General features: G+C 40.9%; 1 protein-coding gene across 8 annotated transcripts in view; it reads left to right on the plus strand.

Annotated features, from left to right (window-relative positions):
• Nucleotides 1-23,411, plus strand: part of LOC145653427 (nuclear receptor coactivator 3-like) — a 74,198-nt gene that overhangs the window by 16,891 nt on the left and 33,896 nt on the right. For 4 of the 8 annotated variants that reach the window (XM_081706769.1, XM_081706771.1, XM_081706772.1 and 1 more), the window contains exons 2-3: nucleotides 13,400-13,495; nucleotides 22,979-23,029. The gene's annotated coding sequence lies outside the window, so the exon portion shown is untranslated. Of the gene's footprint in view, nucleotides 1-7,553; nucleotides 12,521-13,399; nucleotides 13,496-22,978; nucleotides 23,030-23,411 lie in introns of those variants that run through there. The other 4 variants (XM_081706775.1, XM_081706774.1, XM_081706770.1 and 1 more) reach the window with 3 other exon arrangements.

The following is a 23,411-nucleotide window of genomic DNA, read 5'->3' on the forward strand; positions in this document are numbered from 1 at the left end:
GAATGTGATTTGAATACTTCAGCAGGTGTGGGTGTGTGTATGTGTATGTATGTGTGTGTGGGTGTGTGAGATTGATGTACGGTGGTTTACCACTCTGTTGTGCTTTTCTCAGTTCCTACCACCTTATTTTCTTTGTATTGTATGGTATTTTTCTCATCTCTTTTGAAGTGATAGTATGAGGTAACAGTGTGAGGATTATGGGAAAAGTATGTAGATTATGGAGACAGTGTGAGGACTGTGGGAACAGTATGAGGATTGTGGGAACAATGTGAGGATTGTGGAAACAGTGTACCCAGAATCCTTTCTGTTATTTCTGTGTCTATAGAATATTGGCAGGTATTCATGGGTAACCAAAATAGCTGTGTGTGTGTGTGTGTGTGTGTGTGTGTGTGTGTGTGTGTGTGTGTGTGTGTGTGTGTGTGTGTGTGTGTGATGAACTCATTGAACCCTCTTTTTGTCTGTGTGTATGTATTCTCATCTGTTCTACTGGAGGTCTCTTTAATGCTGTCTTAAAATAGAACTGATTTACTCTGGCCAAATCTCTCTCTCCCCCTGCATTTCTGTCTCAGTGTCACTCTCTCTGTTGATCTCTCCGTCTGCCCCTCTGACTATTTCACTCTTTTCTCTCTCTTTCTTGCTGTATCTCTCTCTCTCTCTCTCTCTCTTGCTGTCTCTCTCTCTCTCTTGCTGTATCTCTCTCTCTCTCTTGCTGTATCATTCTCTCGCTGTATCTCTCTCTCTCTCTCACTGTATCTCTCTCTCTCTTGCTGTATCTCTCTCTCTTTCTTGCTGTATCTCTCTCTCTCTCTCACTCTGCCTTTCACTTTTGCTCCTCTATTTTCTCATCCTGCCACCTGCACTTCTTTATGGAGTGATTCAAATGATAAATCCCAGTTATTGATGTGTTTACATGTGCATGTGCGTGTATGTCTGCATGCATTTGTGTGTGTGTGTGTGTGTGTGTGTGTGTGTGTGTGTGTGTGAGAGAGAGTAGCATTTGACTGGCTCTCTGTTTCTCTCCATACGGCCTGGTGCTCTGTTACTCTAGGAGAACAGCTAATGAGATGAGGGCAACACATTCTGCAGCTCCTGCCATAGGGTGCCTAGCAAGATGATGATTCAACCATTAATATTAGTCTGGTGGATAAATACCATTAACAGAGGTTTAGGTTCATGATGGAAAAGGTTTTTGAGAAGTTATGGTGATTTTGCACTGCTAACTCTACTGAGGAGAAATGGGGAGGTTTGTCTGAAGTGTCCTGTATTTTGGAGGATGGAGGATCTGGGCAGAGTCCTGTGGTTAGCTGGATGATGCAAGCTGAGGTCAGTTACTCTACACAAGGTGTTCCCAGCATCCTGCTTTGCTGCTAATTCCAATGGTAACATTTTCAGTCAGTGTTTCCTGAAGTCCCTTAATAGCTAAGTAATGTTATATATTCGAATGATTTGCTGCTTGCTAATAAATGTGGATGCACCGATAACTGTTTGACCACAGTTCCTGACAATCCTGTGTTCGTGGGGGATGGGCATGGAAAATCTTACCCAGTAGAAAAATACTCACATGAAACAGATGTGTTCTTTGATATGTTAGAGGAGGTTACAGGTTTCCCTGAGCTTTCCATTCTGGAGATGGTGTCTGTACATGTGTGTGGGTAATTAACAATGTAGATGTGTTACTGCAGGTTGTTCTCTCATGTTGCCCATTCATCTCATGTCTCTTCCTCTTGAGGTGCCTCTTTTGCTGAAGTCCTCTTCTGCTGTTTGTCCATCACTACTATGTCCGGTTGGTTAGCCATTACCGTCTGTCTGTATCTGGAAGTCCCACAGGACTGGTCATTCTCCACCACCTTTGGTGTTGTATCTCAGTTCCAGCCCGTACTCGGCACAGATGTTTCTGTACACTATACCAGCCACTTGGTTATGGCGTTCCATGTACGCTCTGCCTGCTAGCATCTTGCATCCCCACTGTTATGTGCTGGATTGTTTCAGGGGCATCTGCACAGACTGCATCTGTGGTCCTGCCCGGTGTGGTAGATCCCAGTCTCTACTGATCTCATGTTTAGTGCTTGTTCCTGTGCTGCCATGATTAGTGCCTCTGTGCTGTCTTTCACTCCAAACTTTTCCAGCCATCAGTAAGATTTCTCCATATCAGCCACTTTCACTATCTGCTGGTGGTACTTAACATGCAGAGGTTTTTCCTCTTATGATGGTTCCTGTTCCTCCTCGCTTCCATCCTCCTCGGGTTTTTGCTGTCTGAGGTACTCACTAAGCACTTGGGGCTGTCATCCTGGATCTTGGCTGTTTCATCCTGGATAGTGGCTCTGACGCTAACTAGTCCTTGGCCCCCTTCCTTCTGCTTGGTGTACAGTCACAGAGTGCTGGATTTGGGGTGAAGCCCTCTGTGCATTGTGAGAAGTTTCCTTGTCTTGATGTCAGTGGCTTCTTTCTCCTCTTTAGACCATCTTATTATGCTATCGGGGAACCTGATGACTGGCAGGGTGCAGGTTTTCTTGTTTTTCCCATTCAGCTGACTACTCAGGACTTTTCTCACTTTTTGTAGGTATTTGGCTGTAGCTGTTTTCCTTGTGGCCTCTTCATGATTCCCATTTGCGTGTAGGATTCCAAGGTACAAGGGGTTCCAAGGGACGTTATACAGTCTCAAGCATTCCAGGATCCATGTGTGGGGCATTGAATCATACTTCAGTCAATCCAGGTGGTGCTCAGGTTGGTCTGTCTGGTCTTACAGTCTCGAGTGACTGTTTTATCCACCAATAGCTGGTATTTGGCTCCTCTGGTGTTCTTGCCAATGCCCTTCTGGGCTCCACTCCTGTTGAGCAACGTGCTTACTCATCTTAGCCACAATGGTGCCCGACACCTTTTCTTGCTTGAGGCCTTTTCTTGGGCTGCTAGTGTGACGGTTACTGGATCCTGTTCAGGGAGATTGCTGTGGTCAGTTCTCAGGTTTTCTAACCATATAAAATCCCATGTGCCTTTCCAGTATTGTTCAGTGTCTGGCTTTGGTGGATCTGCTCTTATGCTGTTGATCTGCCCCTGTACACGGCTCATGGGAGAACATACTGTTTATTCTCTTGGCTTCTGCTTCACATGTTTATCTCTTCAGGTGGGCAGCCAGAGCTGTTAATCTTTACTTGGCAGTTTTCAAGGCTTTATGCACAGTTCCCACATCCTCTGCATATACCCCCTCACATTGGGGCTGTTTGTGTAGTAGCATTCCAACAGTCCTTTGTCCTCCACTCTTGTCCATGAGGGTCTTGTATTTGTTCCAGTAGCCCACTTTTTATCAGACTGTCCTGGTCCCTCAGCATCTGATGCAGACCTCGTTGACCCAGGTGCTGTCTGAGCCAGTGTGATTCTCTTATTCTCATCTCTCATTATTAATGAGGTAGATGGTGTTGAGGACCTTAACTAAGGGACCTAAAGGAACCAATTTTAACTTCATTTTCAACCCTTAAGTGCAACTACAATTTTAAGATCATATTAGAACGATTTGTACTTGTTCACTTTAACACTAGTTATTGTAACGCGTGGTGGCCCGAGTGTCATAGGGCGAGGGGCAGGAAGTACAGACTCCAGCGACTGGGACGTACATTTATTGACATATAAGCATAAGACAATAATGGCCCTCACAAGAATTACACACGATGAATATGAACATGAAATGGTTAACATTAAACACGGGCAGTAAACACAAATACGATTAACATCAACAAAGGGAACATTACATCAAGACATTTACGACGTTACATCCACAATGACCAACACTCTACACATTTCGACATGGGTTTAAATACATATAGACAAACAAGGTGCAGGTGTGGCCACAAACAGATCCTCCCACTACACGTGGCTGGCCAAACCACATGACACGCAGGAGGCGAGCGTTCTGTGAGTTATCTGAAATTGTACATATAGCAGAATGACCATTCAGGATTGAAGTGGGCGGAGAGATTCATTCAAATCCAGGCTCATTTCCATCATTTAGGTTCCATTTGAGCTCATCTAATACAGAAGAAAATGTAAAAGACAAAAAAGCAAAAAACAAAAAAAAAAAAAACAAACCATTTATTTTATGTGTATTTGGATGCTGGAGATTCATTTTGAGTCATGCTACATTTCCTGATTAACAAGCGTCTTGTCAAATAAAGTGAACAATTTAGGGCATATACATGAAACTACTCAAGAGCTACACAATATTTTCCACTAGGTGCCCTAGACACCTCCAAAGTGCCAAAGAACCTCTATAAATACACACAGAGTCATCAGTTGCTATCCATTGAGTGAGCAAGATTTTTTTTGCTAAAACATCACAAAGTTCGACAACTTACTATTAGTTTCATTGCTATTATGCTAAAAGGGTATGATGGTGAAAATACTGTAATACTGTAAGTGCTCTAATAGTGTAAAAAGAAACTATGCTTTCTTTAATGCACAATCATTTTCATTTATGATTTATAGCAGAAATATGAATTTTTCCAGCAGTGAATGGAAACATCCAGTGATTTGCGATACAAACATCTTAGTCCATGCTAGAAGCCAATAAACCATCTCTCAGCTTCCAGCTCATAACTGCATCCAACTAACTCCACATAAACTTCAGCTAAAGTCAGCCTCTTCCTTTCCATGATGTCCAAAAGTATTGGCGATCAAATTATTCACTAAAAACATCCATAACTGCATTAGTTTCGCCAAACCGTGTCGCACACATGCGCTACACTTTATCTGATTACAACACACAAGCATTGTGTTGCTGTACGCATGGCTCTCACTCACATAGTGGGTAACCATATAAGGCAAGTGTCTACATTTTCATCTAAGTGACCTCCATTATTTGAAACAGCTGTGAATCATGCCGATTGCACCTGGAAAACAATTGTGAAGTAATTTGATAGCCTAGTTTCTCCTTCCCCCATAACACCTTGGTACCCATAGGGGTGAACGAGTGTCACTCAAAGAAAGTATCGCTTTATGGCTCAATAGCAACCATGGAATTTAAGAGAGGATGGTCTTATCATTCTATTCAGGAACACCGTTACATGAGTAATATGCATATTTTGTGTTAGGTTACAAAAGAAAGGAACGCTTGTTTTTGTACAAATATATGATCAAGCAAATAAAGAGCTTTACTTGCATTCTATAATCTATATGTCCTTTTGAACATCAGTCAACTTGCGTCCTTTGCCCTCTACTACAACTGACTGGTGTGCTCGCTTATTTAAACGTGCAGCAAACCCTGTCATGTGACATCCTGAGCTAAGTTTATTACAAACCAGGAGTGGCCGTAATATTTGTAATATGATTGCAAATTTTGTCCTCCCCCACACATTCTATACTCCTTATATATTTCTCTTATATTCTCCCCATTGACATATATTTATATTCCTCATGTTTATTACACTCTTATTCCTGCACTCTGTTCTGTGATTGGACAATGATACTGTTTGCACTCTTCTGTAATGGCACTATGCTACTGTTTGCAGTTCTGGTAGATGCTGGCTGCATTTCGCTGCATCTATCTATGAATCTGTCTGACTAAGGCAGTCCTTCATCGGCCTCCTTCGGACTCCAGGGCATCTGGGAGAAGGAGTGAGATAAAAATATTTTTATATACACACTGTATTCTGTTCTCTTCTTTCACTGTATAATGTTGTTCTCAATGCGTACTGTTCCGCTCTCTCATTCTGTTCTCTTGTGTACTTTAGGGAGCAGGACAGCTCAGCTCAGCTCAACTCTGAGGAGTTGCTAGGCCTCCATTACTCCACTTTCCAATACAATTCTTCCTGGTTGCGTGCACACATGCCACTCATGCATGTGCACACACAAGCATACACACAGTTTCTCAGAGGTTGTTTTTATACTGTTACCTCTTTTAGGCTTGTGATTTCAGGCTGAGTGCATCCAGATTCTACAAAAACACAGTTCCTGCTTCACCCTCTTATGTTTGTATGATTATTAGTTATTATGGCTTTTTATTTAAAAAATCACACAAACCCAATGCAAGCAACTCTCAGAGACATCTGCCTCCTTTTTCCAATCATCCCCATGTTTTATAGCTCTGAAGTTCTCCAATAGACACCAGTAGACTGAAATGTTGTAGGAAGGTTCTGGAACATTCTTTATGGACTTCTAATTTATCACTTCTGTTAAATGCCAAAGTTATGTAGCCAACTACAATGCCAGGGTCATGGAGCCAACTACAATAATGTGCTAATTACTATACTAAGTGTTCCAGTGGATGAATTGGTGATTCAATAAATAATGGCTTAGCAGGAAAAAAATAAATGAGCCTGACTTTTTCTTCATTATATATGGTTTGTATTAGTGACTTTTTTCTTTTTTTTTTTTAACCGGCGTGTTTTTCTTTAGAGAGATTTTTATCTGGGTGTATTTATTAAGGAGTATTATAGCAGGGTGTATTTTTAGGAAGTATTTATCAGGGTGTAGTGTCTGTTCAGTATCTCCTCTCTTTACCTGCCCTGTTTACCTGCTCTCTGTTCACCTGTCCTCTGTTCACCTTACCTTTGTTTTGACTGAATTGCATTGATTGTCTCATGGCAGACTTGTCCATGGCAGCATCAACATACCGTAAGGGTCGAGCTTGATTGCCTTATCACTGACATGTTTCTGGCTAACAAGAAGAACTAAGTGCTTTATTCATAATATATTTAAAGGCAAAATCAACCAAATTTAAAGTTTTACTTTCTGTGACTGTTTGCAGCACTGCAGCAGGCTGCTGGTGGAGTTGATCAGCAGGGCTGTAGCAGGACCCTCAGTGATCAGCAGGGCTGTAGCAGGACCCTCAGTGATCAGCAGGGCTGTAGCAGGACCCTCAGTGATCAGCAGGGCTGTAGCAGGACCCTCAGTGATCAGCAGGGCTTTAGCAGGACTCTCCTAAGCTACAAGATGTCTTTGATCAAAAAATGGGAAATGAATGATACTTTTTCCATAATGCTTAACTGCCACAAAGATGGTCCCATAGAAGAGTGCTATTTTATTTACTAGGTTCCAGTTTTTCTTTTTAGACAGTTGTTTTTCTGTGAATTAAACCTCAGCCTTCACAAGCTTTCCACAGTAAACTGATATTTCACATGGAGAGTATACACACGTTAATATCTTAACGCAATACGCCTCCTCCATGGGACTGAGCAGCAAAATATTTACAACACAGCTGCATTTAAGGAAAACATGAAAACCGGAATAAAAGGCAGTTGGGCTCAACAGTGAGCCAACCAAATTACCAATAGAATCATTGATCCATGGACATTGGCATATGGCCAGGAATCAGATTTCCTGACATTTCTATTTAGCCTACCTATTTTGATGCCGGGACATTTAGTACCACTATTAATATTACCATCATTATTAAAATTAATCACACATGTAATTAAACCAAAAAACTAAACAAATTATATTATTACATTTTATTTTAATCTCACTTAACAAATATGTCTAAAGCAGACGGAGTCTCTTTCCCTCTCTCTTTCTCTCTCTTCCATCACTTTCCTCCCTTTGTGGCAGGTTATTAGCAGGCGGGTGTCTTCATCAGTCCCTGAGAAGGCTTTACATAATTTGTCATTTTTAATTTTCTTTTACTGTATTCCTTTTGTAGTATCACACCTAAACATAAAATTATTCTTCAGGCTAAGCCGAGCTCACACTTTAGCAGGGAAGCTAGATAATGCTAGCAAAATAAGCTGCATGTCAGTTAAACAGCACTGGCTACTGTAAGATCTGAGTCTTTATTAGTGAACAATGTCATCGATTTCTCGTTGAGTTTATATATTAAGTTATAATTTCTATTAAACCTAAAACAGTAATGCTACAGCCTTATATTCTACCTCATTTACAAATATGGATGAGTTAAACTGAGCTGTCATTAGCTAGCTAGCTGGCTGGCGAATCGGCTACCTATCTTAAACACTACTACAGGGTTAAACACTACTACAGCAGAGCTGCTTGTTAACCTAAAGTAACATGCATTTCATTGCATTATAGGACAATAGTGTCCATTCAAACCATACTCAAAACTGACCAGTTCTAAGTATTCACCTTGGATTTTTGAGTGTACTCAAATTAACGACACTGCGTACTACATGCTCCAAAACAGTAGTCTAGCTTTGAGATTACAAGTGAGTACACAAGCACCTGGACAGCAAAAGAAAGGGCCAAATTCTTTGTATGTTACAAAGGAGAAATCTGCAAGACTAGGTCAGATTTGAAACATGAGCAACTTGTCCAAAGTTCTGCCCAGGCTACGGGCATCTTCAGATTTCAGATTCTGAGGATGAAAGCCCTACATCTGACGAGGGAGGAGGAGTGGATCTGGAGCTCTGCTTCTCCTTACGACTAAACAACAGGAAGTCACATAGGAGAACCCACTTCCTGTTGCAGTCCTGTTATGGTGCACACATCAGTGGAGCATGATTAAAGGAACTGTGTTTGTGTGTGTGTGTGTGTTTGTTTGTGTTTGCGCTTTTTTGTGTGTTTGTATGGGTGGATGTGTGTACGTGTGCACGTGTGCTTGCGTTGGCGTGTGCGTGTGTTTAAAATGCACTCCAAATTTTTGGATATGATGTTGTTGCTTTACAACAACAGAGGAACTAAATCTCCAGACCAAACTGTGCCATTATTGGACATTAGAATGCATTATGGATCATGACAGATTTACATTTCCATTTATATTTACGGCAGACGCTCTTATCCAGAGTGACTTAGAAAATTGCTTTGTCATTTACTCATATAATACATCATATTCAGTGCAAGAGGTTAGAGTAAAATGTACCAATGATCTAGAATACTGTAGAAATACAGGGATCACTGCTGATGCCTAGAAGTACAAAATACATAAGGTCTATCTTAAACAATAAGTGTAATAAACAATAAGTACTAGTTTGTTAGACAACATCAGTGTAATAAACAATACCTTACAATAAGTACTAAATTAGTTAGTCAATATAGGAGCACGGTCAGTTGTCATTTAAATATTCCATGAATAGATGGGTCTTCAGTCTGCGTTTGAAGACTGCAAGGAACTCTGCTGTCCAGACAGCAAGTGGAAGTTGATTCCACCATCTGGGGGCCAGGACAGAAAATAGTCTCGACACTTGTCCTCCATGTGACTTGAAGCATGGTATTTCAAGCTGAGCTGTACTTGAGATTCGAAGTACTCGAGTTATGGATTGGGCTTTGACCACTGACCTCATGTATGTAGGGGCTGGTCCATTTTTCGCTTTGTAGGCAAGCATCAAGATTTTAAATCTGATGTGTGCAGCTACTGGAAGCCAATGAAGGGAGCGCAGCAGTGGAGTGACGTGTGTGAACTTCGGAAGGTTGAGGACCATTCATGCTGCTACATTCTGGACAAGTTGTATAGGTTTGATGGCTCTTAGAGGAATACCAGCAAGTAGTGAGTTGCAATAGTCTAGCTTTGAGCTCACAAGAGACTGCACAAGCACCTGGGTAGCTTCCTGTGAGAGAAAGGGCCAAATCCTTCATATGTTAAAAAGGAGAAATCTGGAAGACCGATGAGTAGAGCAGTAGATCTTCCCTGGCCTGTAACCCACAAGCACATTCAGAACCCTGCTTCTGCCCCATCATTTTGCTCCACCCACAAGACTGGTGGTGGACTGTTTTTTTTTCTCTGAGCCTTTTTTCCTGAGTGGTCTTCATTTGCTTTTGGACATTTATCTCCATACTTGAAAGTCCATTTCGCATACTCCTTCTCTTCTTCTCTTTGTTTGTCTTTCTGTCCTTTTCTGGCTGGTGTCTGACTACTTTGTATATGCCTGTGGTCTTCACTCTTGTTTTTCTTTAACTTCTGGATTTTGCTGAAGTCACCAAGAGCATCCATCCCTGTGTGTGTATGTGTGTGTGCTTGTGAACATATGAATGTGTGTGTGTGTGCGTGCACATAAGTGTATTTGAGTATGTACATGTGCATGAATGCTTGTATTTGTGTGCGTGCATATATGTGCCTACATGTGTTTTGCGTGTGTGTGCATGCTTTTGCATGTGTGCGTGTGTGTGTGCGCACAAGCAGGGCAGTGGTAGCTCACTGGTTAAGGTACTTGGCTAGTAATCCAAAGGTTGCTGTTTCAAATCCCACCACAGCCAGGTTGTTGTTGTTGGGCCCCTGAGCAAGGCCCTTAACTCTCAGTTGCTCAGGTTGTGTTTAGTCAGAATTGTAAGTGGCAGGTAAATGTAAAATGTGGGAAGATCACCTCAATTTAGTTATTGTGTTGATATGAGGAATCACTGTGCGACACAGATACACTTTTATTCATGGGGTGGAGCTCATGACGATGTATATTAATGTCCTCTCAAACTTCTGTAATAATAACAGGAATCCCATCAGGACTGAACCACTCTATCTCCTTCACTCAATACATACACATCCAGCCTGCACATGACACAGCTGGGATTCAAACCCAAATGCTGCCAACATCCAACAACATGCACGTTACAATCCTGCATGTTCTGTTTGTTGATATCTTTTTACATTGGCTTGTATTTTATAAGTGCCCACATTGACAGTGTGTCAACAAGTAGGTTTTTCACCAGGTTTTTCTCAGAAGATTATTAGAGCAACTGTGGAAACGCAATAAAGCCAGGCTGATTTTTTTATCTTGGTAAGTGTTTATTTCAAACACATTGGCAGCATTTGCAGCTGTAAGAACAGTCTTTGCTTAGAGAAGAAACGAAGTGGACTGTTCTGGGTTTTTACTCAGTTTAATGGTAAAAGTTTTCTTTTTGTCGCAAGCCATGCTCAAGTCACCTTCATATATTACCAAAACTAGAACACTGGTGATGCACATCATACACATAAATTACATGAATCACAATCTGGAGATCATTTGCAGGGTTTTTTTTTTTGTATTTTCTTAACATTTATCATGTCTGTGTAACTAGGATACTTGCATCAAAAATTGAGATACATTTTTTTGCTCACTTTGATCATGTCACATGTAATAAATATCATGGGGAGAGGTTTGCCATTTTCCAGGTTGATGTTTGATTATACTACTCTGACTACATGAAGATGTAGCATTGAAACCTTTTTAAATGAGCTTTCTGAAGTACTAGGGCAGGGTTAGGGTTAGCCTTAAATTATCTTTCTTTAGTACTAGGGCAGGGTTAGGGTTAGCCTTAAATGATCTTTCTTTAGTACTAGGGCAGGGTTAGGGTTAGGATTAAATGAGCTTTCTGAAGTACTAGGGCAGGATTAGGGTTAGGATTAAATGAGTTTTCTGAAGTACTAGGGCAAGATTAGGGTTAGGATTAAATGAGTTTTCTGAAGTACTAGGGCAGGGTTAGGATTAGGCTTAAATGAGCTTTCTGAAGTACTAGGGCAAGATTAGGGTTAGGATTAAATGAGCTTTCTGAAGTACTAGGGCAGGATTAGGGTTAGGATTAAATGAGCTTTCTGAAGTACTAGCGCAAGATTAGGGTTAGGATTAAATGAGCTTTCTGAAGTACTAGCGCAAGATTAGGGTTAGGCTTAAATGAGCTTTCTGAAGTACTAGCGCAAGATTAGGGTTAGGCTTAAATGAGCTTTCTGAAGTACTAGCGCAAGATTAGGGTTAGGCTTAAATGATCTTTCTGAAGTACTAGCGCAAGATTAGGGTTAGGCTTAAATGAGCTTTCTGAAGTACTAGCGCAAGATTAGGGTTAGGCTTAAATGGGCTTTCTGAAGTACTAGCGCAAGATTAGGGTTAGGCTTAAATGGGCTTTCTGAAGTACTAGGGATCCGTTTCTTTTTGTTTCTATGTGTGCTTATATGGCTTCCAGTGCAAAGAAGGTGAGTTGCCATCTTCCCCGCTCTGTGCACTAACATGGCCCATGGTTCAGTGGTAAGGGTGTGTGGAATGGATCATTGAGAGACCTTCATGGGGGGAGACTCTTGGGTCTGAGGTCACTTGCTGAGCCAAATGTAAGCAGAGGCACTTCATGTGAGAAAGCAAAGACCATGCTAGTGCAATAACCGTTGTAGTACAATAGCCATTCTAGTACAAAAACCATTATTTTTCTTGATTAAATGTTAACATAGATGTGTTTTGTTGTACTGAAATATACAAAATAATGTATTAAAAAAATGATTCTCTGTATTCTTAGGTGCAGTTTGTAAATTCTTCCCCATGTAACCAGATTGACAGATCTATGTGTTTGCACAGATCTATGTGTTTGTGTGTGTAATCACATCAAATGAACAACTTTATTAATAAATCTGAACAATTGCCCTCCTGTGTCCTATCATTAACCCCCTGTGTTTAACCCTCCATCGTTAACCCCTGTTTAACCCTCCATGTTTTAACTCCCTGTGTTTATCTCTGTTTTTCTATCTCTGAAACCTCTTGGCATTTTTTCTGTTCTTGTGTATTTTCTTAAATTCACTTTAGAGATTAGTAATCTTAGAGGGAGTGAGAGGAAATGTGACTAATAATGTGACTTTATATTAGATATCAAGACTCATAGAATATCAAAATATCAAGCTTCATGTGTGCAGGTGAGAAATGAACATTACAACAACTATAATCAAAATATGATTCGAAGTGTCAGCAGTACAGGACAGTATTCGTCTATATTATACTGTCTTAATTTCACACAACAAAATTAACAAACGTACTAATGGACAGTCAATTTTATCAAAGTCATGACTATTGTATTACAATTATGACATGACTATTGTATTACAACAAATTTAAAAGTGACTACATATCTAAGTCCACTATTATTTTTAAAAAATAACATTTAGCAATTGATTTACTTTGTATTGCTTTTCATCAAAGGAATCAACACCCTCAGGCGTTGCAACTTCAACAGCTGTAAACCTTTTGCATTTTAACTAGTTACATGTTGATTGAACTAGGAAGGAAATGTTTATCCTTAGTGACTTCATGATTGTTTATTGGTTAGTTTCAGGCAAATTGATACACATTCACCAATCACACATGGTTATTAGATGGAGAAGACCTGAGTGACACACAAACACACAAATCACATGACTTGTATGTTAATGACATGTATGTTAACCTATATCTCTAACCTCTCATAGGCTCTTAACTCTTACTATCAACAAAATTGAAGGGGCAGATTCTACAGATTCAGGAAATATTTTAACCATATTTGTATGCTGCATTATTGCAAACATATTAATAAAAACATTGAGAAACATGGAAGCAGATGATTGCAACAGCACTAACATGTTGATTTCACTTCCTGTGTTGTCATTAAGATTAATGATTAATGCCATTGGCTGTTCAGCTGTAAGATATTAATAATGAACATTTGGTGTTAAACAGAAGTGCTTATTATTATTCTCTCCTTCTTTATCTCTGTCTCTCTGCCTGTCTCCCACCCCTTATCTGTTTCTCTGTCCCTGTAGCGAAGGACGGCGCTTGCTGTTCAGGCTTCTGGGTGAGAGTTGGACATACCCCCTGCTGTGGAGGACTGGAGAACTTTTTCTCCGCTCCGTCACAAGGTTGGCTTTTCCTCATCTAATGCACTGGTTGGCACGGCAACGGCCAGGCAGAAGAGCAGTTTAAAAAAAAAACATCCTGCGTTTTGTCTGTGAGGGGTTGTGCATGGCAGTAATATGAGAACTGGCACAATAATACATCAGAATCCAAGCTGCTGTAGGCGATGGTTCATGGAATTCTATGTTCCCTCTGATGTGGAGACCAGAACAACCACACCAGTCAGCAAAGTACCGCTCTGGAGTGAATGTGATGGCAGTCATTTGCATCTGTACCTGCTGTAGATGTTTTAAGACAGTGGTACAGGCAGAGGATGATGTGGACGAGCAGAAAGGATGAGGGAGATGGAGAAAAAAAGGATGGGAGACACGGAGAGAGGGAGCATGAGAGAGTGAGAACGAGAGAGGGAGAGCAGGAGACACAGGTAGGGTAGAGTGAGAGAGAGATGGAGGGAAGGGTAAATATGAATAGGAAGGGATGTTCCTTTCAGGGAGGCAATTGCAGAAAACCTGTCTTGGTGTGGACACCGAAACAAATCATTAATCCATCTTCTCATTTAGAGTGATGGAGAGGTCGAGTGGTGGAATGGAGGAGAGGTGGACTGATGGAGTGGTGGAGTAGTGGAGAGGTGGATTGATGGAGTGGTGGAGTCATGTGGAGGTTCACATGGGTCAGAGGGAGGCACTCTGCATGGCGGTGTGCTTAGATTGATGTCTCTTCTCCTCTTTTACACTTGTCTGTATTTCATTTAGTTCATTTCATCTGATTTGCATCTTAATTCAGTTAATGAAACGCTGAATTGCAGTGCTGCAGTAGGTGCTTGTGGTTATGTCTGCTATAGAGATCATGTGCCATGCTACTGATTTTTTGGGGAGGCAGGTCACTCCCTGCATAAGCTGTCTATGAAGGATTTCTTTGCTTTTGTGTGTAGGAGAAAATTTCAGCACTGCCAGATACATGGGATCAGTCACATCCTCAGGGGTGTGTGTGTGTGTGTGTGTGTGTGTGTGTGTGTGTGTGTGTGTGTGTGTGTGTGTGTGTGTGTGTGTATATATATATATATATATATATATATATATATATATATATATATATATATATATATATATATAAAGTAAACTCAGTGGGTTGAGTACTGACTTCAGTACAGGAGGTTGGGGGTTTGAATCCTGACCAGGGTGTCTCTAATGTGGTCCCTTAGGTGAGGTCCTTAACACTGTCTACCTTAACAATTTGAGAGTTTTAAACAAGAGAGTAACACTGGCTCAGACAGCACCCGGATCAACAAGGTCTGTGTCAGATGCTGAGGGACCAGGACAGTCTGATGAAAAGTGGGCTACTGGAACAAATATAAGATGTTCATGGACAAGAGTGGAGGACTGTTGGAATGCTACAACTGAAGCAATCCCAGTGCGAAAGGATATGAGATGCTTCGAAACCCAACATCTAGATTAAGACTGAAGCAAATAGTATATCAGTGTTCCAACATCTGCAAGCAGCAACTGCTGTTACAACTTGAGATTGATGATGTACAACACAAATGCTATGGCAAGGGGGAACCAGGACAACATGTCACCAAGGCACCAGAGCTACTTTCCTGAGATTGGTCACCAGTCCAAGCAGACTACCAAGACCAAGTGAAGTACCTGAAGATGTGCTGGAAGCATTGTGAACAATCTCTACTGTGAATCTACTGGTCCATGCCTACACAGCTCCCTGGCATAAAGCCAATTACATTCCATGAATGCCTTGGCTGAGGACTAGAGATCAACAAGGTGATGGAAAGGGAGAGCCAGAATGACAGGTCAGAGGGGAGATATCATTATCATCCCCACACCTTGAAACTGGGAACTAAGACCCAGTGAAGCCATGCACCAAGATCAGTAGCAGAGGTGCTGACCTGAGATTGACTATCATGGCTAAACTGGGCACCAGTCATAGTAGACTACCAGAACCAAATGAAATACCTGAAAGGCTGCTGGAAGATGTGAATGCAGAACTACAGATGACCATCACTGAGACCAAACAGATAGTGGTACTTGAAATGGTTGGCTACAAGATGAACATTGACAAGGAGCATTATTCTCCATGGAGAATGAGGTTGGAGGCCCAGATAAAGGCCACACAGAGAGAAGTCAGCCAGCTATCAGAAATGCATAAAGGCGTGATGAAGGTACCTGACAAGTACAACAAGCTGTCCATACCTGACGTCTTGGAAACTGATGAGCAAAGATTTCAGGCAGGTAGCAAGAGCTGATAGAGATACACATGAGAAATAGAAGCATGGAGAATTAAGGATGTTCTCCTATGAGCCGTCCAAAGTGTACTCTCAGTGACAGGGTAACAGAATGAGAATAGACCCACCAAAGCCGGAGAGTGAGCAATACTGGAAAAGCATATGGAAGAAGGAACCATCACAACAACAATGTCCAGTGGTTATTGAACTTGAGAGCTGACCACAACAACCTTCCTGAACAGGATCCTGTAATCATCACGGTAGCATACATCCAAAAAAAGGGTGTCAAGTATGAAGAGCTGTACAGATCCAGGCCCTGACATGGGCCACACCTACTGGATGAAGAAGCTGACTGAACGCCATGAACACCTGGTAGCACAAATGAACCAGCTGCTAACAGATGGAACCCACCCAGAACTGAAGGTCAGACAGTCCTGATCCTGATGGACTCCAGAAACGGGCAGTTCCATCCAACTACTGGCTGATAACCTGCCTCTGTACAACATGGAAGATCCTGTCAGGCATCGCTGTGGCTAAGATGAGTAAGCACATGACTCAATACATGAGCAGGGCCCAGAAAGGCATTGGCAAGAACACCAGAGGAGCCAAGCACCAGCTACTGGTGGATAATCAATCACTCGAGACAGTAAGACCAGACCAGCCAACTTCTGCACTGCCTGAATTGACTACAAGAAAACCTATGATTCAGTGCCCCACACATGGATCCTGGAATGCTTGAGGCTGTATAACATCAACGGACTCTAAGAGCCTCCATCGAGCACTCAGTGGAGCTGTGGAAGACGACCCTGGAGGCGAACCTCAGACCAACAGCACGAGTCACCATCAAGGATTTACCAAGGAGATGCCCTGTTATCACTAAGTGTGGCTAAGGATACCGGCTATGGAATGGAGCAACCATCAGCCACCTCTTCTGCATGGATGACATCATGCCGCAGGCCAGAAGTGATCGATACATCAACTCACTAGTCCATATCAGCAGGATATACAGCAGTGACATCGGAATATCATTTGGACTTGATAAGAATGGTAGGATGCTTGCAAGGAGATGTAAGGAAGCTAGAACTCATAGCATCGCACTGCCGGGAAGGTAACATGACAGATGTTGAGGGCAGCTACAAGGACCTTGGAATCCCAGACAAAAATGGGAATCATGAAGAGGCCACAAGGAAAGCAGCTACAGGCAAATACCTACAAGTGAAAAGAGTGAAAAGACTGCCCGGAAGAGGGACAGTGGGGAATTTACATATATTCTGTGTAAAAGTATTCAATCCCTTCAATTGTTAGATTAATTGAGATTACAAATTACTCATGCATGGATTATGAAGTGATGGTGTCTTCACACCATCAGCCTCCATCAAGGGGTGGCAGCCATGAGCCTGTTTGTTTACATTGTTAGTTCATTGTTACTACATTGTCTGTTTTGGTTTATTGCCATGCCCCACACAGGTGGTGTGCTTCTTACTTCATTGTCTATACCACACCTGTGTGTTATGCCTTATTTAAGCCATTTCTATTTTTGTGCCCATTGTCAGTCATTTATGTTACATTGATTTATTTTGTTCTAATTAGTGCACTTTGGTTTCATTTTCGCTCATTTCATTGTATACTTCAGTTGGATACTTGTGTTTTCTTTCTCCTTTTTCCTGTATGTTCTTTGCCTGTGACAGGTTGTTCTAATATTTTAATTGTGAATGCAAATTTGCTTTTAAACTAAATTCTCAAATTCGTAATTATTTGTAATCAAAAATGTATAATGCGGCTTGCATAAATATTATACTCCTTCACACTAGTACTTTTGCTGCAGTAATGACACTCTTTGAAAGTTTTACCTTGCACACTGTTTGAAAGTATTTTCGCCTGTTCCTGGCAGATTTTCAGGGTGGTTTTGCGACGCTTGTGTGCTGCGATTTTCAAACAGTGCCACGGGATTTTGACTGGATTGAGATCTGGAACCTGGAATTTAGAACCTTCATGTTTTTGTTGTTCAGTCACTCCTGTGTTACTTTTGCCTTCTGCTTAGGATCACTGTCCTGCAGAAGGATTAGTAATTTTAATTTTTAATCTGTTTTAATAATTTCATATCTGGAGATCCACAACCTGTGTTTCCATGTGAAGGACTGATGCTGACTTGGGTCAGAGTTATCTCTGTGCTATCAGAGATGTTATCAGTGCAGTAATATCACAGGTTATGAGTGTTATGCTTGCCTTGTGTTTCACCTGCAACTTCATCAGACAAGAGTTCCTGAATTAGCTAACATAATCTGAAACAGCGGTGTGTATTTAGCTAACCCTCTTTTAAATAGCAGTGACAGCAGTGTGTGTTAAGTAATGTCCTCTAAAGCAGCACTGTGTGTTAAGTAATTCCCTCTCAAACAGTAGTGGTGTTAAGTAGTGTCCTCTGAAGACGTATTGTGTGTTTAGTAAATTGAGTGTAGGATTCTGACTCACTGTCTGTGAAGTGTCAGTCAGTATTGACTGACCAAACGGTGGGAGCAAGTGCGTGCCACTTGACTACAAGCACACAAGTGCGCGCACACACACACACACACACACACGCACACACACAAACAAACAAACAAACAAACAAAAAAAAAAAACAAAAAACCAAACACATGCAGAATCTTACCAGCAAACAGGCTCAACCCAATCACCCACGCAGTCACTCAAAATATAGACAACGCCAACAGGATCAGACAGGAACCCCAAACTGCTTGTATGTCTCCATTTGTGTCAGTCAAACCAGAATGGTTTCATAAGTATGACCTGTGTGAACTCATCTTGCTTGTGTAACTCGTGCTGCTTCCCTCCGTCTCTCCTCCTTCTCTCTTTCTTGAAGTGCTTACATACTACCGTACACTCAAACACTGTCATACAATTAAAAGTTGAATTTAAATCCTGCAATCTCTGGAAATGATTCCTTGCTCCAGAATTGTATCTCTGTGCCCATGAGAGTCACATTTCAAAGTTCAAAGAGGTTTTATTGTCATTTCAAAAAACGAGACAGTGTTCCTCCAGGACCGTGGTGCAACACAAAACAACAGTGCAACAGACAACATGCTACACAAGTCACATTTCTTGACCCTGGTGGGAGAGTCTTACTGTCTGGCCTGTGCCCAACCCCATCAGACCATCTTATCTGTGGTTGGTGTTTCCTGGCAACCACTATGGCTTGGAGGGTCTACAACTGCCCTCTTGATTCACTCTTGATTCTTGTACAGTAGGGATTGCTGTGATGTGTGTGTGTGTGTGTGTTCTGACTGATCACGTGCAATGCTCTGATGTTGGTGTACTGATATTGGTATAATGCCTTATTTGATCAAAATGTATTTGATAAGTGCTTGCTCTGCATCAGAGAAGCCCACGTACTAAATGACAGGGAAAACCTGGATTACTTGTTTCTGACTGAACCATGGCAATGAAATATGGAATTTATCCACCTGACCAACTGCGTCTTACACATTGTTCATTTATTTGAACTCTGGACTGTGGAGGTCTCACTGTGGTTTGGCAAAACCGGTTTTCTTGGCAGTTAGTGAGTATACACTATTTATTTATTTATTTTTACTACTTTTCACCTACACTTGACAGGTTCATCAACTAAACCCTTTTTATTGTGGTTTGTTTTGGGGGGTTTTTTACCTCCATTTACCTCCATTCAGTACATTATTAATATTAAAATTATCAAAGTGATATTACTTGGTGATTTTAATCTCCATATTAATGATGTCACAAAATTTCTTAATATAACTGAATCTTTTCATTTGAAGCAACAGGTCACATGGGGGTCATACTTTGGACTTATTTTTTTGTTTGGGATTAGATATTGATCATATCTGCTGTGAGGACATTTTGCAGTGATTTATAAATGTATTTCATCTGTATTAACTGTTGAGTCTATCTGTCCTAAAAGTGCATTGTATTCACATATTATTGCAGTGTTTGGGTTGATCAGTTTTTAGCACATTTTTGTTAGGATTTTAATACAAATCTTAACAATGCTGAGCTTTTAATGCAGTCTTTCAATGTTAAGAACCTGAAAAAGGGGGCTGCTTTAAAAAATTTAAGACCAGCAGCATTTATGATACTTTTCTGTGGATAATGGATGCTGTTTGTTACGGTGCTATTTTTTGTAATGCTTTAGGTGCAGTCAGATTTCTATCATGTTGTATTTGTGATGCCTGTGAACCTCTTATGGCTTCTTTCTGAAACCTTTTCCAGCCTAACAGACTGGGGAAATGGTCGTATGATTCTCTCATTTTTGAAGAGTTAGAGCCAAAACAAGAATGAGAGCTGGAAGACAATTAAGTATGACTGTTAAAAGTTCTCTAATAATGTATTTGAACAACGCCAGTCTGGGTTTGGAATTATCCACAGTGCTGAAACTTGGTCAGCGTCATAAATGATCTAATGGTAGCAGCTCACTCTGGAATGTTGAATGAACTTGTTCTTCTGGACCTTTCTGCCACTTTCAACCAAGTATTTCATAACACCTTTCTAGACTTGATAATTTAGCATCACTGAAAGCACTTGTGTGGTTTAAATCATATCTCACTGATAGACAGCAGTTTGTATCTATAATCAGGTTTAAGTCAGATCTGTCAAATATTTCACATGGTGTTCCACAGGGTTCAGTCCTTGGCCCGCTACTCTTTATTATCTACATGCAGGCAATGTTATCAGAAAGCACAGTTCCACTCTTTTGTGCACTATACGCAAATTTACATGAACACTGAGCCTTCAAACACGCTGCCATTTCCTGCCTTAGTTGATCACCTGGCTGACAGTCTGGGATGGCTGAGACTGCATTAATTACTGCTAGGCTGGTCCATTGCAATGCTGACACCAGACCATGGGAACATATAACTCCCACACTCCAATACCTACACTGGTTTCCCGTTCAGTTCAATATAAACTCCTTCTTCTTTAATGTTTCTTTAATGTCTTTAATGTTTTACATGGTCTGGCACTTTCATACCATTCTACCATCCTTCACTCGTACTTATTTGTGAATACTCCGGTCTTCCCGTACTCGTTCACTCTGTCCCTTACTCTAGGCTCCACGCCACAGGAGATGGGGCTGTTAGCGTAGCAGGTCCTAAACTGTGAAGGACAGTCATTGACATGCTTGTACGTCTCTCCCTGCTTTTAAAAAGCAGCTGTAAACTTGCCTCTTTCATCTTACATTCTGAATTGAGTAATTATTGCAGCTCTGTGACAGGTGTGTGATTAAGAGACTCTTTATCTATTAATTTTAATTGGTACTATTTTAATGCTGTGTTAATCAATTTAACTCTATTCTTATTCAAATCATGTTTTTGTTTGTTAAATATTTTTTTCTTTTTCATATTGTCATTTTTGCTATTTTATTGTATTTACAGGGACCTTGAGTATCTTCAAATGTATTTATAAATAACATGCTATTATTATTATTATTATTATTAACACGTACAATAATGACAGCTGTTTTGAGGTATAAAAAGTATATAGTGGAATGACAATAAGTTAGAAATTAAAATATATGAAGTAAAGGTGAGATGCAGTAGTTTGCTTTAAATCCATCAACAATCTTGAATCCAAATTCCAGTCCTGGATTTTGTAATCACTAGTACTTAGTTTATAAAAACAGAACAAGAGAATTAAAATAACAAGCTTCAGTTTGTCACGGTTGGTCCCTCCCAGCTTCTATGGTCCATGGTGTCCCTGTCTTGTGTGTTTTGGTTCTATCCTGTATTTTCATTTTCTCCGCCCCTCGTTTGGTTTTCCACACCTGTTCCTCGTTTCAAATCTTGATTAAATTCCTGTATTTAAACACCGTCTTGTTCCCTTTGTCCTTGCTGTTCACTGAATGTCTGTATGGATGTGTTTGAAAGCCCGTACCCGTAAGTTTGTACTCCGTGACTCCCCGTCTGTATGGTTATCCCAGCCTCCACGTTTCTTAGCCTCTGTTAGAGGCTGCTTCCCCCGTTTGCCTTCGTGTGTTTGTTTCTTTGTTGTCGTGCATTCTCAGAATCTCTGTGTGGTCTCTGTGACCCTGAACTACCCTAACGACTCTGAATCTGGATTTACCCCTAATAAATCTCGCTCTTCTCCACCCGTGTGTCCGCCTCCACACCACTCACCGTTACAGTTTCATTACTGTGGATTTTCTACCCTCCCTTTACACCAAGAGGTCAGGAGCACTGATCTTTTTTCTATTTCATTTATTGTTTTAATAATATAGGAGTACATTTCAGTGAATTTGAATGTATTATTCATAAAATTGAGTATTCATAAAATTATTACATGCAATAAATAATACTAGGTCATTCTTACATAGGCCCACTGTAAATAGCACTATACTTTCAGAAGATCTAGTGATTTACACTGATATTATTTCCAAGCCTTGTTATTTAATCATCAAGTTACAAAGATACACTTTCTTTATCCTTTCTCTCTGTCTCTCCCACTGCAATCTCTGTATCTCACTGAAATCTCTCTGTCTTTCTCTCTCAGTGAAATGACTCTCAGAGTAATCAGTCTCTGTCACTGTAATGTCTGTTTGTCTCTCACAGACAAACAGACATTACAGTGAGAGAGACAGAGAGATTACAATCTTTGTCTGTCTGACTTATCTCTCACTACAATTTCTGTGCATTCTCTTTTTAACAGTATTCTTTCATTTTTCTCTTACATTTCTTTTTTCTTTCCTCTTCATTCTCTCATTCTTGTTTTCTTTCATGCTCACTCTCTCTTTCTTTCTCCTTCCTGTCATTCATTTACATGTTCTCGCTTCTGTTTCTCCCCTGTGCTTCCTGACAGTGCTTTGTGCTTGAAAACAGCTGCATAGTGGCTCTCAAGCACACAAACGTTAGCGGTTAGAGCTGCTGCACCTAGAGACCCCCCCCCCCCCATCCTAAATCATTCTTGTTAATTTTCTCCATAAACAAGCAACACTTTTGCCTCAGCTACTAGCCCACTGGTCTTGGTATTTCTGTAAATACAGTGGTAGTGTTGTCCATTCACCCACCAAATAAAACCAGTGGGCTTAATAAATGGCACTTTTGGGTGACCAGTGCTTGTGAATTCCTGTCTGAAATTGTCACAAGCATGACTTGTGCAACGACACTGAGCACAGATGTGAACTGAGATGTATTCGTGTTTCTGGTGCGAGTTCCAGTGAAGTAGCTCTGTTTAATCTGTCTTGCTTTGATTCGTTCAGTACTAAATCAATGCCTTTTCTCTCATTTTTCAGGATGTGAAGCAGAACAAAGCATGAGCTTTTTGTTTAACCACTGCTGAAGAGGTAAGAGTGCTGTGTGTGTGTGTGTGTGTGTGTGTGTGTGTGTGTGTGTGTGTGTGCGTGCGTGTTTGTATCTGCGCATGCATGCACGCACATGCTCTTGAGAAGCTGCGTTTTTCCCTGACCTAGTATAACAAATGTGTCGAGTGTAGCTATTGTGTCTAGTGTAGCTATTGTCAACAGTGTGATCGGTGTCACCAATGTGACCTGTGACCTCTTTCTATCTCCCGCCCTCCTTCTTGCTATTTGCATAATGAAATGACACTCCTGGTCTCGCTCCCCCTACGCTTTGCTTTCTTTGTCACTCTTTCTTCCTGTTTCTCATTTCTTCTTCTCTCGCTCGCTCTCACTCTCTCTCTCTCTCTCTCTATCAGGACTTGGAGTA

This window comes from Electrophorus electricus, chromosome 24 (assembly GCF_041902795.1).
Source record: "Electrophorus electricus isolate QZ-2024a chromosome 24, ASM4190279v1, whole genome shotgun sequence".
Taxonomy (NCBI): Eukaryota; Metazoa; Chordata; class Actinopteri; order Gymnotiformes; family Gymnotidae; genus Electrophorus; species Electrophorus electricus.